This window comes from Balaenoptera acutorostrata, chromosome 9, assembly GCF_949987535.1.
Source record: "Balaenoptera acutorostrata chromosome 9, mBalAcu1.1, whole genome shotgun sequence".
NCBI lineage: Eukaryota > Metazoa > Chordata > Mammalia > Artiodactyla > Balaenopteridae > Balaenoptera > Balaenoptera acutorostrata.
This window is the reverse complement of record NC_080072.1, coordinates 107,016,548-107,030,407: the sequence shown is the minus strand read 5'-3', so window position 1 is coordinate 107,030,407 and position 13,860 is coordinate 107,016,548. Positions and strand designations below refer to the sequence as shown.

The window sequence follows — 13,860 nt, the reverse complement described above, 5'->3', positions numbered from 1 at the left end:
GTCTGTCTCTACAGGGCATTTCCCGGAGTAGGTGCTCACAATGAAATTAATGCTTCTATGGTAAAAATTGTATTCCAGGTACTATTCTTTTTAATCCTCATAACAATTCTATCAGGTAAACAATTTATCAACATTTTTCAAATGAGTAAACTGAGGCACAGAAAGATTAAGTAATGAGTGAAATGTCACAGAGCTTATAAATGCTGGAGTCAAAACTTGAACCCAAGGAATCTGGTACCAGAGTCCAAGATCTTATCTATTATGCTAAACTGTCTATTGAGTGCTAAATGAATTCATGAATGGATGGATGGATGGATGAGTAAGAACCAAACTGGAGGCACAGAACCCTGGAAATGGAGCACTCAGGAAGAACTATCAGTAGAAATACACAGGACTCAGCATATCTTAAAAACCACAGAGGTAAAGCTGGTCAGTTAACCATGGTTGTTGTAACGCCCAGTGGAAAGCTTGGAAAATACTTTCCCCGGGGTGCATATCAGCTCCTCAAATCTGCATACAGACCTTACCAAACTGTAAACATGGGGTTTGCAATGATTTAGAGTAATCTTGAATTCTACTAAACTGCAAATAATTTTGTAATTCCCCTTTCTGCTTATTTCCCCAGATTCCTCAAATCATTCTTAGAACTCACCTTTGCCATGTAAGTATCACAAAATAATCATAAATATTTTAAAGATGCCTTAGAGGGGAACTTATTTGCCTAAGAAGTTAGAGGTCTAGTTTAGGGGTCTTTTCCATTTTGTTGAAAATAAATGATGTTTCTGAAGAGTTTGTTGTATAACATTCCAATATCTATTTAATAATTATTCAGCTGGGAAGGATGAGCTAGGAGGATGATGGTTACGTAGAACTGATGGATGTTTTCTTTGAGGTGTAATATAGAATCATCCCAGCCATGGATCTTTGCTCCAGAATCCCTCCAAAATCTCAGATATCTGTAGATATTGCCTCTGAAGTTTCTCTAGCTCCAAATCACTCTGAGTATTCTGGTTTCCAACCTCTGCCATGGGGGACATAGGTAGATGTCCAGAGTGCTTATAGACACTGTGTGTCAGCCATTGCTGGTAATGGCCTTACTTCCCCTTACTATCAAGCTCCACTTATCAAGCTGTAAGGGCCAGATTACTTATCAAATCAGTTCCCATGTTTTGTACGTGAGTCCCAGATCTGTATCACCAAGTCTGTACACCTATCCCTGACAGAGTGGCAAAGGAATTTATGATGTTTCTGACTAGGGAGAATGAGAGGAAACAAGGAATTTTAACTAAAACTATCTAAGCACTTCTGTTGGAAGCTACTGACTCTTAAACAACTGGTGAAATAATTTAAGAAGTCAACCCTAAGAAAACGGCATCTTGGAATAAAGCAGAAGTAGGAGCAGGAGGGAGGCTTGCCAGGTCTACTGCTAGCGACACAATTCCATAGTCTGCATTTTATTACTAGACCCTGGGGGGGGGGGGGTTCTAGTTAAACTCGCTAGAGCTAAAGGATTACAGACATTCCTATTTAATTTATGGCTCTGCAAACTGCACTAATTTGATTGAAAAAACACATATTGTTGAGATAATTTACATGTTTTACCGTTAAACATGCATTATAAACTTATAGACCATTGGCTTTTTTTTGGGGGGGGGCTTTATTTATTTATTTATTTATTTATGGCTGAGTTGGGTCTTTGTTGCTGTGTGTGGGCTTTCTCTAGTTGCAGCGAGCGGGGGCTACTCTTCGCTGGGTGCATGGGCTTCTCATTGCGGTGGCTTCTCTTGTTGCGGAGCAGGGGCTCCAGGCACGCGAGCTTCAGCTGTTGTGGCTCGCGGGCTCTAGAGCGCAGGCTCAGCAGCTGTGGCACCCGGGCCCAGCTGCTCCACGCCTGTGGGATCTTCCCAGACTAGGGATTGAACCCATGTTTCCTGCATTGTCAGGCGGATTCTTAACCATTGCGCCACCAGGGAAGCCCAGACCATTGGCTTTTATTATTTACTTCTTTATTCATTTATTTGTTTAGTTTTAAGTGCCTTTCCATGTATATTATCCATTTTGCTATTGGAGAATGAATCTTTCTCTTATTTGTAAATACTTTTTATGATTATTGTTTATTAACTACATATCTACTATGCATATAGTTTCCTGTGCCCCAAAATACCAGTCACATAGTTCATGTTTGATAAATGTTTGCTAGCTAAAGAAAAACAAACAAAAAAAACAAACTAAAGTTTATGTTTTGGGGAGTATGGCAGAGCTTGCTAGTTGTCAATACAGCAGTCTAAGCATAATGTAGCATGTCTTAGTTTGCTGCAGAAACAAGTGACTTTCAAAGCTCTGTGGCTTGTAATAAAAATGATTAATTTCTTATTCACATACATATGAGCTCTGCTGTGCACTGGCTCTGTACCATGTCTTCATTTCAGGACCCACACTGAAAGAGCAGTCCCTATAGAGACCAGACACCTCGTGTGTTAGGGCAAGCACCTTACAGCATCTGCTTTAGTGTGTTTCAGCATCTGCTCAAACAAAGCATATGTCAGGTCATCTGTAATGGTGCAGGGAAAAACTCTGTAGGGATGAGTCCAGTAGAGAGGAACAGTAAGTATTTAGAACAAATAAATACATTCTCCCTTTCTTTCTGCAGTAAATAGATCTCTGAGTTTTATCTGGGCACAAAGCTTCCCTGCCAAAGACAACATGTGTCAACCACACTTGCAGCTAGGTGTGGCCATGCATTTCAGTTCCTCCAATGGAAGCCTAGTAAAAATGTACCTTTCAAGGTAGGGAGTTCTCCCTCCACTCTCTTTCTGCCTTCCTTATAACTAGAATACAATTCATTTTGATGAATGAATGAATTAATTAATTTAATTAGTTTTGCTTTTATGGATGTTGCTTTTCTTGTCTTTGCCTAACCTAAGGTCACAAAGATTTTTTTCCTATGTTTTACAGCAAGAGTTTTATACTTTTAAATCATATTCAAGATACATATTTATTTAATTTTTTATGTATGCTTTGACGTAAGGATCTAAATTCATTCTTTTGCCTATGAATATCCAATTGTCCCAACATCATTTGATAAAAAGACTACTCTTTACTTATTTCATTGCTATAGAAACCTTGTCAAAAATCAACTGACTATAAATGTAAGAGTTTATTTATGGACCCTTAATTCTGTTCTATTGGTGGGTATCTGTTCCATTGGTATAATTGTATATCTTTATGCCAGTACCACTCTGTCTTAATTGCAGTGACACTATAGTAAGTGTTACAGTTTGGAATTATAGGTTCTGCCACTTTGATCTTCTTGTGAAAAATTGTTTTGGCTATTCTGAGTCCTTTGCTTGTCCATGTCTGTAGAAATCCTGTTGGAATTTTGATAAGGATTACATTGAATCTATAAATCAAATGGAAGACTTTGTCTTCTTAATATTATTGAATTTTACAGTTCATTAATATGGAATTTTGATTTCTGAATTTCAATAATTTTGATTTTTAAATTTCTCTCAGCAATGTTTTATAGTTGTAAGTGTACAAATCTTGTTCTTCTTTTGTTAAATTAATTCCTAAGTAGTTCTATCTTTTTTATTCTACTGTGAATAGAATTGGTCTTTTAATTTATTTTTGAATTGTCCATTACTAGTATATAGAAATACAACTGATTTTTATATATTGATCTTGCCTATAGTGACTATAGATATAGTGATTAATATATACTGTATTGCTTACTATTTTCCTATTTGTTACTCTTTTTTTCAAACTTTCACTCTTTTTCTGAGTTCTCTGGTTTTATTTGAACTTTTAAAAAATTATTCCAATTTTTCTCTTCTCTTAGCATATCGATTACATTTTTTTTTTAAAAGTAAATCTTAAATTGCTCTAGAGTTTTCAATATACATTTACAATAAGTCCACTTCCTAATACACTGTCCACTTCGTTTGTTGTGTGGGTATAATTGAGTATCCTACTGTTTCTTTTCATCCCTTATAACATTGCTGTCATTTATTTAACTTATATGTATGCCATAATCACTCTAGATTGTTGCTATTATTAATTTAAGCAAGCATTTATTAGACTAATAAGAATAAGTTAAATAGGAGATTTTATTTTGCCTTTATTTTCCTAGAATTCTCTTTGTGTAGATCCAAATTTCTGACCTATATCATTTTCCTTTCCTCTGAAGAACTTTTAATCATTCCTGAAAGGCAGGTCTACAGTTTAAATTCTTTCAACAGTTTAACTATTTCACTGCATGCTTTTCTTGCTAGCGTGGTTTCTAAACAAAAAGTTCAATGGAACGTTTAAACTTCTTTCTCCAAGGGTAAGTATGCCCACCCTTATCTCTGCCTCCTTTGAAGATTTCTCCTTGTTTGTGGTTTGTGCAATTTGAATATTGTATGCATAAGTGTACTTTATTTATTTATTTATTTATTTGGTATTTATCCAGCTTGATATTCTCTGAGTTTCCTGCCTGTATAGTTTGACATCTATCATTAATTTTGGAAAATTCTCAGCTATTATAACTTCTCAATTCTTTTCTTCTCCTTCTGGTATTCCCATTACACAAATGTTACATAATTTTAATTGTCCCATAGTTCTTGGATATTGCCTCTTTTAAAAAATTTTTTTCTTGTTGATTATCAGTTTGGGAAGTTTCTATTGAATATCTTCAAGCTCACTGATTCTTTCCTAGGTCATGTCTAGTCTACTTGTGAACTTATTAAAGACATTGTTCATTTCTTTAGTGTTTTCGATTTCTAGCATTTCCTTTTGACACTTTCTTAGAGTATCCATTTGTCTTTTTTACATCGCTCGTTTGTTCTTGAATGTCACTTTTTCATCACTTTTTTCTTTAGAGTCCTTAACATATGAATCATAGGTGTTTTAAGTTCTCCTTCTGATAACTTCAAAATCTCTGTCATATCTGTGTCTGGTTCTGATACTTGATCTATCTCTTCAAATTGTGTTTTTTGTCTTTTAGTGTGCCTTGTAAGTTTTTGTTGATTACTGGCTGCAAATTATTGTGTAAAAGGAACTGAGAGAGATAGGCCTGCATTTGTGAGGTCTTATGTTTTGGAGGCTAGAAGTTAGACTGTGTTAACTGTTTACTGTAGCTATAGGTGTCAGAGGCTAAACTTTTCTATGGTGTCCTTGTTGTTTTTTTTTTCTTTTTTATGTCTTTGGGATTTCCTGGGAACTTTTTCTTAAATACGTTCTGAGATTTGTACTTCTTTTATTTACAATACCTTTTACTATACTGGAACCCTACTGATATGGTAGTAAATGTGGGGAATGAGAAATTTTCTATAGTCCTGTGATTAGGTCTCAGTCTTTTAGTGAGCCTGTGGGCCTATTGTGATCTTCACAGTGTTTCTCAGTCTTTCTCCTCCTTCAGTGACACAGGGAAGCTGGAGAGGAATGCAGTTGGGTGTTTCTAGTTCCCCATGTGGAATGCTAGAGTTGGCTTAAGTTAGGTATTTCCCTTTCATTTGGTTGGTTAGGCTCTTGTAAAGCACAAAGTGGTTAGGCTCTGATGAAACAATTGCCCTTGAAGTCAGGCTTTTGATAAAGAAAACAGTATGCTCTGGGCTTATTTCAAAATGGTTACTTGACTCTTCCTCCTGAAGGAAGCAGCGGGGGGGTTTTTCTCAATTCTTCACCCTAACAGCCTGGTGGGGCACCTGGAGGTAAAACTCATGAACGTGTGGTGATTCCCTTAAGACTGGAGCACCTGGAGTTTTTAACTCTTGAAGATTATATACTGAGCCTCTAAAAATGCATTAATAACAGCATAAATTCTCCCACCATGGTACTCACTCCAGAGGTAAGTGTCTGTTCCATGGCTGCTCTGGTAAGCCATGATTGTCTGTTTCCACCAGTCTCTCCAATTTGGGGGCAGCAGTTTGAGCAAAGTTCATCCAGGAGGGCCCTGGACAATCTGAGAGCTCTCTGAAGGTATGGAAATTGGACTTCTAGGTTCAGAGTCTAACCATTCAGCTAAAGCACCTTCACTAAGTGGGGTCTTTCATTAAGTGAAGACTCAGTACTGTGGGGATAGCAGTGAGGTAGCACGTGTCTGGTACAGGATACAAAGATGTTGCTAATGTTACCATGGCCACTGTTTGCTCACCAGCCAGTGCTCTGCTGCTGCATAAAGATCATGAAAAGAGGATTGAATCTGATTTAATTTCCAAGCTTAAGACATCTGTAAGCATTATAGAAACCCTGAGCACATAATGGGGGTGGGATTGTGGGTGTTATACTTGGATATATTGAACTTCTGGACTTCTTACTATTAGGGCCATGTGGTTACTTAATTACTTGGTGAATGGTCCGGAACATTCTATTTTTAATCCAGAACTTGGTAGAGGGATATTCAACTTAAATAAGTATGTTGTAATGAATTGAACTTTTAAAAATTCACCTCAAGTCAAATTACACAGCTCTGTTTTTGACAGATGAGGAGCAGGCATATACTACAACAAATGAAACACGAGATGTAGGTAGAAACCATACCTTGTTTTTACTTGAGGCAAGGCATGTTGAGGGCAATGCTGGCTTGGTTATAGGACAATAATCCCTTGGGTCAAGAGACCCCATTTGGGTGAAGTTTTAGAACACCAGATGGCATGAGTAAGTGTGCAAAGTTAAAACATCTGCAGATTTTTCTATATGGAATGAAAAGCAAATAAAATTTTAAAAAGCAATGAAACTCATAAAGTTTATGGATTCGCTTTGAAAGGGGACAGGCAAGATATACGGAGACAGTGGAGAAGTTAAAAATGAGTACTTCAAAGAGATCAACAAGTGTTTTCTGGAAACTTCTTTTCCTCTTTTTATTTAAGAGGTTCTTTTTTTTTCTGTTTCAAAAGTAATTATAGAAAATTCTGAAAACACAGAAAGAAATAAGACAATATAAATCCCACTCAATCTTAAGACTGTTCCCATTTCAGTGTATATTACTACATCTTTGCAGCAATTTTTTTTCCTAATAATGGGACATAAGCTAGGGGTATCAGGCAAGAGCTCATTGTGGATTTAAATATTTGAACCAAGACCTGAATGGCATTTTAGTGTTAGCACACTGGAGGTGGTACCAGCAAAGAGAATGTAAGTTTGTAAGAGCTTTGACTGAGGGTTCATCTGGGACTTTGTTGCCTCTGAGGGCATCTTCAATTTAGTCAAGGCACTTGAAATTTGGGAATAAAGAGAGTTCTTCGGTAAAACAAGGAATTCCCTCATCTGGCATTTTTTGGAAAGTATGTTCCATGAACAACCAATGCTAAAGATGTCAATTAGTGTTCGCTGGAAAACACAAGTGCCATGGTCAAGGAAGTTGAGAATTCAAATGGGTTGAATGAAACCAAACAGATTTCTCTACTGCAGAATTTCTCATATCGTTTAATATGCTAGTATGTAGTGCTAATCTCTGAGACAAGAAGTAGAGTATGTAGTGTTTCTCAAATACTGACTGAGAAGGTGCTCATAGATGGAGATAGTATCCAGAGTACCCATTTGGGGAAATTCTACCCTATATCCATGTGGAATGATGCTTTGCTCATGTTTCTAGAGACGTAGTGGGGAGAGGTCAAACATGCTACAAAGGACAGTCATGAGACAGTGTAGCAGAGCTACCAAGATGACTTTGCCGGGCATGGAGCAGGGCACCAGGGGCTCTCCATCAGGTGCTCAAGAATTATTAAGAAGATCAGCTGGGAAAGCAGTCTAGGGGCTATTGCCCTGGAGGGAGTTAGAGAAAGAAAGCAGTGAACCAGGCATGAGTCAAAGAGCACCACAGAACTAAGGCAAAGCAGACGTTGACCCAACCCAGCTCTGCTTCTGCACTTTGCCAGGAGAAAACAAAGCCAATAGGTTAATCAGAGCCTCTGGGAAGCTAAATTGCTCCTGGGTTATCTCATTGGGATTAGAAGCTGCTTTTTTGCCGTTGAATTTATTCACAGCAGAGGTTCCTTTCTTGGTTTTAAAGAAAGCATGTCTTAGGAAAATTACCTTCTAAATTGGGCTTTGATGATCCAATTCACTATCCTACAGAGGACTGTGTTGTTTTTAACTTCTACTTACACTAACACTATAATGCTCACGTGGGAAATAAGGCAAATTATGCAGTTTAGAGAGAGGTTAAATAAATGAAGTCAAGAGTGTAGCAGTAATAAGGCAATGTGTCTTCAAGAGGGTTGTAACTATTATTTCATGAACATATACTATCTGTAAAGATGGTCAACGGGTTGGAAAATGGGCCCTGTGATTCCTATTCAGAGCAGAAGATTTAGGTCAGGAGGAAACTTTACTGTGGAGGAATTGGCAGAAGAAGAAACAGTATGGACTTTAGGAGACAGATCTGGGTTTTAATTCTGCTTTTCTTGAATTTCTTTTGCCTTGCACCCAGGCCAGGCCTGGAGTCCGGCCATATGTACACAGCCATAAATAGCTACAAGGTCCCAAATCACTTGCCTTATGCTCTACGTTGGCTCATTAGCAATATGATGTGAGCAGTTTATTGTTCTCACAAAGCTTCAATTCCTCATCTGAAAAATTGGATTAGTGTTATTTAACTGTTGATTTCAAATGGGGTAAATTTTAAATATACATAAAGTATCCAGCAAAGTTCTCAAGTATATACTAAATGACAAGAACTCAGGGAGCAAGTCATTGGCAGGCCAGGCTTATTTTGCCTTCTTTGGTGTTCAAGTTACAGGTTATCAATGCTGATATTTTCTTTAAAATGACAATAAAAGACCTTGATTATCAGTCGCTCATGTTCCAGGGAAAAGCAACTTAATCTGAGATGGCTGTATAACTTCAGAAAAATTATTTAACAGCTCTGTTATCTGTCATGTATCTTTTGAAATAATTTCATCCCGTCCTAGAACAAAATAGATTTGCACTTAGGAGACCTGAGTAGGAGGCTCAGCTCTTTGCACCTATGGACGAAGCCCCTGAATATTTCTGAATCTCTACTTCCTCATGCATAAAATGCCAGTGATATTTGCCCGATCTATTTCACAGTAATGTAGTCAGGAAAAAATTAGATAAAGTGCTTGGAAGTACTAGGTAGGATGTAGCTTTAAGTTGATAGAAATGGAGAAAGAGAATTCACAGGTCTCTGCTGTGGGAGACTCCATTAAGATGCAGGGATCTCGGGCTGGAAAGTAAGAGATCACAGTTCTCATTCTAACTGTATCTGTCTATGTTATCTTTGACAGGTAGTTTTACCTTCTTGTTCTCCATTTTTTTTTTTTTTTTCAAACATCTTTATTGAAGTATAATTGCCTTACAATAGTGTGTTAGCATCTGCTTTATAACAAAGTGAATCTGTTATACATATACAATATGTTCCCATTTCTCTTCCCTCTTGCATCTCCCTCCCTCCCACCCTCCCCATCCCACCCCTCTAGGTGGTCACAAAGCACCGAGCTGATCTCCCTGTGCTATGCGGCTGCTTCCCACTAGCTATCTATTTTACATTTGGTAGTGTATATATGTCCATGACACTCTCTTACCCTGTCACATCTCACCCCACCCCCTCCCCATATCCTCAAGTCCATTCTCTAGTAGGTCTGTGTCTTTATTCCCGTCTTGCCACTAGGTTCTTCATGGCCTTTTTTTTTTTTTTTTTTTTTTTTTCCCTTAGATTCCGTATATATGTGTTAGCATACTGTATTTGTTTTTCTCTTTCTGACTTACTTCACTCTGTATGACAGACTCTAACTCCATCCACCTCATTACAAATACCTCCATTTCATTTCTTTTTATGGCTGAGTAATATTCCATTGTATATATGTGCCACATCTTCTTTATCCATTCATCCGATGATGGACACTTCGGTTGCTTCCATGTCCTGGTTATTGTAAATAGAGCTGCAATGAACATTTTGGTACATGACTCTTTTTGAATTATGGTTTTCTCAGGGTATATGCCCAGTAGTGGGATTGCTGGGTCGTATGGTAGTTCTATTTTTAGATTTTTAAGGAACCTCCATACTGTTCTCCATAGTGGCTGTATCAATTTACATTCCCACCAACAGTGCAAGAGTGTTCCCTTTCCTCCACACCCTCTCCAGCATTTATTGTTTCTAGATTTTTTGATGATGGCCATTCTGACCGGTGTGAGATGATATCTCATTGTAGTTTTGATTTGCATTTCTCTAATGATTAATGATGTTGAGCATTCTTTCATGTGTCTGTAGGCCATCTGTATATCTTCTTTGGAGAAATGTCTATTTAGATCTTCTGCCCATTTTTGGATTGGGTTGTTCGTTTTTTTGTTATTGAGCTGCATGAGCTGCTTGTAAATCTTGGAGATTAATCCTTTGTCAGTTGCTTCATTTGCAAATATTTTCTCCCATTCTGAGGGTTGTCTTTTGGTCTTGTTTATGGTTTCCTTTGCTGTGCAAAAGCTTTTCAGTTTCATTAGGTCCCATTTGTTTATTTGTGTTCTTATTTCCATTTCTCTGGGAGCTGGGTCAAAAAGAATCTTGCTGTGATGTATGTCATAGAGTGTTCTGCCTATGTTTTCCTCTAAGAGTTTGATAGTGTCTGCCCTTACACTTAGGTCTTTAATCCATTTTGAGTTTATTTTTGTGCATGGTGTCAGGGAGTGTTCTAATTTCATACTTTTACATGTTCCTGTCCAATTTTCCCAGCACCACTTATTGAAGAGGCTGTCTTTTCTCCACTGTATATGCTTGCCTCCTTTATCAAAGATAAGTTGACCATATGTGTGTGGGTTTATCTCTGGGCTTTCTATCCTGTTCCATTGATCTATATTTCTGTTTTTGTGCCAATACCAAACTGTCTTGATTACTGAAGCTTTGTAATATAGTCTGAAGTCAGGGAGCCTGATTCCCCCAGCTCCATTTTTCGTTCTCAAGATTGCTTTGGCTATTCGGGGTCTTTTGTGTTTCCATACAAATTGTGAAATTTTTTGTTCTAGTTCTGTGAAAAATGCCAGTGGTAGTTTGATAGGGATTGCATTGAATCTGTAGATTGCTTTGGGTAGTAGAGACATTTTCACAATGTTGATTCTTCCAATCCAGGAACATGGTATATCTCTCCATCTATTTGTATCATCTTTAATTTCTTTCATCAGTGTCTTATAATTTTCTGCATACAGGTCTTTTGTCTCCTTAGGTAGGTTTATTCCTAGATATTTTATTCTTTTTGTTGCAATGGTAAATGGGAGTGTTTTCTTAATTTCACTTTCAGATTTTTCGTCATTAGTGTATAGAAATGCAAGAGATTTCTGTGCATTAATTTTGTATCCTGCTACTTTACCAAATTCATTGATTAGCTCTAGGAGTTTTCTGGTAGCATCTTTAGGATTCTCTATGTATAGTATCATGTCATCTGCAAATAGTGACAGCTTTACTTCTTCTTTTCCGATTTGGATTCCTTTTATTTCTTTGTTTTCTCTGATTGCTGTGGCTAGGACTTCCAGAACTATGTTGAATAATAGTGGTGAGAGTGGGCAACCTTGTCTTGTTCCTGATCTTAGTGGAAATGGTTTCAGTTTTTCACCATTGAGGACAATGTTGGCTGTGGGTTTGTCATATATGGCCTTTATTATGTTGAGGAAAGTTCCCTCTATGCCTACTTTCTGCAGGGCTTTTATCATAAATGGGTGTTGAATTTTGTCAAAAGCTTTCTCTGCATCTATTGAGATGATCATATGGTTTTTCTCCTTCAATTTGTTAATATGGTGTATCACATTGATTGATTTGCGTATATTGAAGAATCCTTGCATTCCTGGGATAAACCCCACTTGATCATGGTGTATGATCCTTTTAATGTGCTGTTGGATTCTGTTTGCTAGTATTTTGTTGAGGATTTTTGCATCTATGTTCATCAGTGATATTGGCCTGTAGTTTTCTTTCTTTGTGACATCTTTGTCTGGTTTTGGTATCAGGGTGATGGTGGCCTCGTAGAATGAGTTTGGGAGTGTTCCTCCCTCTGCAATATTTTGGAAGAGTTTGAGAAGGATAGGTGTTAGCTCTTCTCTAAATGTTTGATAGAATTCGCCTGTGAAGCCATCTGGTCCTGGGCTTTTGTTTGTTGGAAGGTTTTTAATCACAGTTTCAATTTCAGTGCTTGTGATTGGTCTGTTCATATTTTCTATTTCTTCCTGGTTCAGTCTCGGCAGTTTGTGCATTTCTAAGAATCTGTCCATTTCTTCCAGGTTGTCCATTTTATTGGCATATAGTTGCTTGTAGTAATCTCTCATGATCTTTTGTATTTCTGCAGTGTCAGTGGTTACTTCTCCTTTTTCATTTCTAATTCTATTGATCTGAGTCTTCTCCCTTTTTCTCTTGATGAGTCTGGCTAATGGTTTATCAATTTTGTTTATCTTCTCAAAGAACCAGCTTTTAGTTTCATTGATTTTTGCTATTGTTTCCTTCATTTCTTTTTCATTTATTTCTGACCTGATCTTTATAATTTCTTTCCTTCTGCTGGCTTTGGGGTTTTTTTGTTCTTCTTTCTCTAATTGCTTTAGGTGCAAGGTTAGGTTGTTTATTCGAGATGTTTCCTGTTTCTTGAGGTAGGCTTGTATTGCTATAAACTTCCCTCTTAGCACTGCTTTTGCTGTGTCCCATAGGTTTTGGGTCGTCGTGTCTCCATTGTCATTTGTTTCTAGGTATTTTTTGATTTCCCCTTTGATTTCTTCAGTAATCACTTCGTTATTAAGTAATGTATTGTGTAGCCTCCATGTGTTTGTATTTTTTACAGATCTTTTCCTGTAATTGATATCTAGTCTCATAGCGTTGTGGTCGGAAAAGATACTTGATACGATTTCAATTTTCTTAAATTTACCAAGGCTTGATTTGTGACCCAAGATATGATCTATCCTGGAGAATGTTCCATGAGCACTTGAGAAAAATGTGTATTCTGTTGTTTTTGGGTGGAATGTCGTATAAATATCAATTAAGTCCATATTGTTTAATGTATCATTTAAAGCTTGTGTTTCCTTATTTATTTTCATTTTGGATGATCTGTCCATTGGTGAAAGTGGGGTGTTAAAGTCCCCTACTATGATTGTGTTGCTGTCAATTTCCCCTTTCATGGCTGTTAGTATTTGCCTTATGTATTGAGGTGCTCCTATGTTGGGTGCATAAATATTTACAATTGTTATACCTTCCTCTTGGATCGATCCCTTGATCATTATATAGTGTCCTTCTTTGTCTCTTGTAATAGTCTTTATTTTAAAGTCTATTTTGTCTGATATGAGAATTGCTACTCCAGCTTTCTTTTGATTTCCATTTGCATGGAATATCTTTTTCCATCCCCTCACTTTCAGTCTGTATGTGTCCCTAGGTCTGAAGTGGGTCTCTTGTAGACAGCATATGTATGGGTCTTGTTTTTGTATCCATTCAGCCAGCCTGTGTCTTTTGGTGGGAGCATTTAATCCATTTACATTCAAGGTAATTATCGATATGTATGTTCCTATTCCCATTTTCTTAAATGTATTGGGTTTGTTATTGTAGGTGTTTTCCTTCTCTTGTGTTTCTTGCCTAGAGAATTTCCTTTAGCATTTCTTGTAAAGCTGGTTTGGTGGTGCTGAACTCTCTCAGCTTTTGCTTGTCTGTAAAGGTTTTAATTTCTCCATCGAATCTGAATGAGATCCTTGCTGGGTAGAGTAATCTTGGTTGTAGGTTTTTCTCCTTCATGACTTTAAGTATATCCTGCCACTCCCTTCTGGCTTGCAGAGTTTCTGCTGAGAGATCAGATGTTAACCTTATGGGGATTCCCTTGTGTGTTATTTGTTTTTTTTCCCTTGCTGCCTTTAATATGTTTTCCTTATATTTAATTTTTGACAGTTTGATTAATATGTGTCTTGGCGTGT

The 13,860-nt window shown here is 37.3% G+C and overlaps 1 long non-coding RNA gene across 1 annotated transcript in view; it reads left to right on the top strand.

Annotated features, from left to right (window-relative positions):
- The window catches only part of LOC130708857 (uncharacterized), a 167,486-nt gene that overhangs the window by 92,988 nt on the left and 60,638 nt on the right, over window positions 1-13,860 (top strand). Inside the window, exons 2-3 of the long non-coding RNA XR_009009281.1 lie at window positions 626-661; window positions 2,651-2,786. This is a non-coding gene — a long non-coding RNA (uncharacterized LOC130708857). The remainder of the gene's footprint in view (window positions 1-625; window positions 662-2,650; window positions 2,787-13,860) is intronic.